General features: G+C 49.4%; 1 non-coding gene across 1 annotated transcript; it reads right to left on the reverse strand.

The window, feature by feature from the left end:
* Positions 1-3,172: 3,172 nt before the first annotated feature.
* Positions 3,173-3,246, reverse strand: TRNAT-UGU. Its single transcript has one exon. It is a non-coding gene; the product is annotated as a tRNA-Thr (tRNA).
* Between the last annotated feature and the right edge of the window lie 1,663 nt (positions 3,247-4,909).

Raw genomic sequence — 4,909 nt, forward strand, 5'->3', positions numbered from 1 at the left:
CTGCCAAACTCTGGTGGGTCATTAGTCCTCCCTTTGCTTACTGGCTGGCCCAATTTTGGGTAACACCTGCGATAACCCCAACCCCTGCATGGCAGAGGGTGGTGAAATGAGCTGAGGAAAAAGCCTTGGCATCAGCAGGGGAAAGCTAGAGGATCTTGGCCAGTCACCTTTTGAAGCCTTGTGGCTTGGCTTCCTCTGCCCTTGGATGTTGGCCTATGGCAGCCAGCTCTTCTGTGTGACTTGGCCAATGGGCGCTGCGGAGTCGGTACTCGGGGCAGGGGCAATGAATGGAGACACTCCCCCCACCCCAGGGGATGCTGGGACATGCCGGCCATTTCTGGGAGTGGCACAGAGGGACGGAGGCAGAGTGGGCAGGGAGCCACCTCAGTGCTGCTGGCACATCTCTGCACACCCATGGGGGGAGGGGAGCAGAGGGCCTCCATGTGCTGCCTGAGGTAGGGGCAGTGCACAGAGCTGCCTCCCCTCCCGGGTCTATTACAGGAGTGGGTGGGTGGGGTCTTTTGGCCTGCGTGGTGCAGCAGGTCGGACTAGATGATCACACTGGTCCCTTCTGACCTTAAAGGCTCTGAGTCTAAAAGGGAGAGGGAAGTAAAGGAAATACTTTTTCAAGAAGTTAACCAAACATTGTAATGCCAGGATAACTCCAACAGCTCATTGTATAGTCCCACCCCTTTCTTCTTTCATTGTGTGTTGAGTGACCCGCAGCACATGGATTCTGTCATTCCATTGATAAAGTGATACAACATGATTGAAATTAAACCAGCTCCCAAAGGAGAGAATATCACATCCCTGTATTGGCTGGGAATTGAACCCAGGTCAACTGTTTAGAAGGCAGCTATGCTCACCACTATACCACCGGCAAAAGTGTTCCTTATGCTTGCCCAATGAGGCTAGACCAGCATTGAGGCATTTTTCTGCCTGTTAAAATGTACTGGATGCTCATCACTTAAAAAAAAAACACCTCCATCTTCACCTGGGTTTGAATCATCAGCCTTTCAATTAGCCACCAAAGTTGTTAATCTCAGGGTATGTCTACACTACGGGATTATTCCGATTTTACAGAAACTGTTTTTTGGAAACAGATTGTATAAAGTCGAGTGCACACGGTGACACAATAAACACATTAATTCGGCGGTTTGCGTCCATGTACCGAGGCTAGCGTCAATTTCCAGAGCGTTGCACTATGGGTAGCTATGCCATAGCTATCCCATAGTTCCTGCAGTCTCCCCCGCCCATTGGAATTCTTGGTTGAGATCCCAATGCCTGATGGGGCAAAAACAGTGTCACGGGTGATTCTGGGTAAATGTCGTCACTCAATCCTCCCTCCGTGAAAGCAACGGCAGACAATCATTTTGTGCCCTTTTCCCTGGATTGCCTGGGCAGACGCCATAGCACGGCAACCATGGAGCCCATTCAGTCTTTTTTCACTGTCACCATATGTCTACTGGATGGTGCTGACAGACGCTTAAAGAAGAGAATGACCTGGGAGTCATTCCCATTTTTGCCCAGGCACCCCCGGCTGATCTCACCGAGGCTAGCCAGGAGCACTCATGGGACAGCGATGACGGATACCAGTCCTACTGTACCGTCTGCCGTCCGCCAGGGAAGGGAAGAGGATGGTGCTGTGTAGCGCTGCAGCACCGTGTCTCACAGCAGCATCCAGTAGACATACGGTGACAGTGAAAAAAGGTGAGAAACAATTTTTATCCCTCGGCTTTCACGGGGGCGGGGAATGACACATACCCGGAACCACCCACAACAATGTTTTTGACCTTTCAGGCTTTGGGAACTCAGCCAAGAATGTAAATGGTTTTCGGACAGTGCGGGAACTGTGGGATAGCTACAGTCATCAGTCGCCCCTCCCTCTGTGAGTATCCATTTCATTCTTTGGCTTTCTGGTACACTTGTCTCAGCTCCTTAAGTTTCAGCACTGTGTTGAGTCCCTACTGTAGCCTCTGTCCATCATAGCCTTGGAGATTTTTGCAAATGTTTTGGCATTTTGTCTTTTGGAACGGAGTTCTGATAGAACGGATTCATCTCCCCATGCAGAGATCAACTTCAGTATCTCCCGCATGGTCCATGCTGGAGCTCTTTTTGGATTCTGGGACTGCATGGTCACCTGTGCTGATCAGCGCTCCACGCTGGGCAAACAGGAAATTAAATTCAAAAGTTCACGGACTTTTCCTGTCTACTTGGCCAGTGTATCCGAGTTCAGATTGCTGTCCAGAGCGGTCACAATGGTGCACTGTGGGATAGCGCCTGGAGGCCAATACCGTCGAATTGCGGCCACACGAACCCTAATCCAACATGGCAATATCGATTTCAATGCTACACCCCTCGTCGGGGAGGAGTACAGATATCGGGATTAAGAGCCCTTTATATTGATATAAAGGGCTTCGTTGTGTGGACGGGTGCAGGGTTAATGTGATTTAATGCTGTTAAATTCGATATAAACTCGTAGTGTTGACCAGGCCAGAGAGAGCAGCAGGTTTCCCCTATTGTTTCCCGCTCTTGTTTTCTTGACTAGTTTCTCCTCTGCACCAACTTGCTCTTTCGCTTTGGGAGCCTGGTTAGCTCAGTTGGCAGAACATCAGACTTTTAATCTGAGGGTCCAGGGTTCAAGTCCCTGGTCAGGTGATAAACTACTCCCCAAGATCTTACACTGTCTTGCTGGAGTCCTCTTGGAGGTTACTTTTTCTCTGCAGGATTTTTCCTTTCCTCAGAAGGGCCTTTTTGTGTTGTTGGGTTTGAAGGGGCAACTTCCTGACAGCCCCTCTGTCCTTGCAGCCTGAAGGAATAAAGGCCTCTGGGCATAGAGCATGTTCCTCCACTTCACACACACACACACACGAACACACAGAATATCCCTAAGGAATTAGAATCACCTGCTGCCTTCCCTGTCCTGCTGGATCCCCAAATGAAGATGCTCTTCAGCCTAAACCCACGTCCCCTCTTTCCCAGTGCCCTCAGACCCAACCTCAGTCCCTCCTATGCTCACTGCTCCTCACTCCCAACCAGAGCCTGCTCCTCTTCACCCTTCTCCTCAATCCCAGTTTAAACAGCCACACTGGGCTGGACCAAAGGCCCACCTAGCTCTGTGTTTTGTCCTCTGTCAGTAGCCAATACCAGGTGTCCTAAAAGTTAACCAACAAGGCACCACTGGGAGTTGAACCCAGGATCTGCTGTTTACAAGACAGGTGCTTTAGCCAGCTAAGCCATGGTGCCTGCCTGTGGCTAAAACACACTGTCTGCCCACACCTGACTCTCTGCCATCCCCACTGGGGCCTGACAAGCTTTGCTTGTGTTTGAATTCTGCAAAGCAGAGGAGCAGGTGATGTTTTCCTTGCAAGCTCTGTGTGTGTGTGTGAATCTTTGGCCAGGTCTGCACTGCAAAGTTATTTCAGCATCATTATATTGCTCAGGTGTGTGAAAAACACACAACGCTCCCTCGGTTGGCAGCTTTTGGCTGGTGCACACACTGCAATGCCACGTCTGGCGACAAAATTGCCCTGTTTTGGTGACAAAATAAAACCACCTTGACGAGAGGCCTAGAGCTTTGTGCAGCAAACTTAAAGTGACAAATTTTCAGTGTAAATGCTGCTGGTCATTATATCACTATAATGGCCTCCACCAGTATCCCATAATGCCCGCCGTGAACTCGCCTGCCCTGCATTCCTTCTACAGAGGCTGGGCCCCTCCCCTTTCAGAGCCCTCCCATTTTTAAAAGTCCTGGGGTGTTGTTCTCCCCCTGTTCAGGCACCCCTGGGGCCCTGCACTTCACACAGCTCTCCCTGATTTCAGCTGTTAGTGAGGGAGCCTCACTGCTAGCGCAGACTGGGCAGTTTCTTGCATGACAGACACTGTCCCAAAGCAGGACTAAAATTTGGGACTAGATTCATAGACTTAAGGTCAGAAGGGACCATTATCTCACCCATCCACTCCTGTAACAAAACCCTAACCTATGTCTGAGTTACTGAAGTCCTCAAATCGTGGCTTAAAGACCTCAAGGTGCAGGGAATCCTCCAGCAAGTGACCTGAGCCCCACGCTGCAGAGGAAGGCGAATGTCCGAGAACAATTCTAGGGGCAGGTGAATGCAGAGCAATGACACTGGAGGTGCCCAGACCTCCAATGGGGGCAGCGTGGAAATTAATAATGGGAAGATCATTTGCGAAATTAGTCGTCACTGACAAGCTTTGTCTCTGTTCCTGTTTCACACTGTGGTGTTAGTTAGAGGAATCAGTACAGATTTGTACTATATTAATTAAACACTTAATTTTATTTACCCAAGCCAAAAACTTAGTGTCACTTATTTTTTCTCTGTCCTATCAAGAATGAATTGAATTTCGTGACTTTCTGGAAAGTGCAGCGAGATGAAATGTGGGGAATTCAGTCTGTGTGTTTGTGAGCTGATGTTTTCCTCTCACAGGTCAGTGCCTGCATTGAAATACCAAGAGGGATCTAAGGGCTGGTGTACGCTGGGCACTGAACTGACAGAGCGACGTCTCTCAGGGTGTGAACCCCCCAACCCAACCCAACCCAACCCAACCCAACCCATCCCATAGAGTTAAGGTGACCTAAGCCCTGGTTAGATAGTGGTAAAGAAAAGGAAGAATTGTTCTGTCAATGCAGCTATTACAGGGATGGGAAAACCCCTCCAATCACTGTTTACTCCAAAGTGCTATAGCAATGCCACAGCAGCATTTTAGGTGTCCACAGAGTGAAAGTAGATCTGGCTCCAGTTTGCACTGTGGATGCTCAGGCACTAAGTTTAGAGTGATAATAACAACAGCACAGTGTAGTTGGCAGGATTTGAACCTGTGCAGGGTGACGCCAATAGATTTCTAGTCCATCGCCTTAACCACTCGGCCACAACTACTTGACATACAA

This window comes from Mauremys reevesii, linkage group 17, assembly GCF_016161935.1.
Source record: "Mauremys reevesii isolate NIE-2019 linkage group 17, ASM1616193v1, whole genome shotgun sequence".
Classification (NCBI taxonomy): Eukaryota; Metazoa; Chordata; order Testudines; family Geoemydidae; genus Mauremys; species Mauremys reevesii.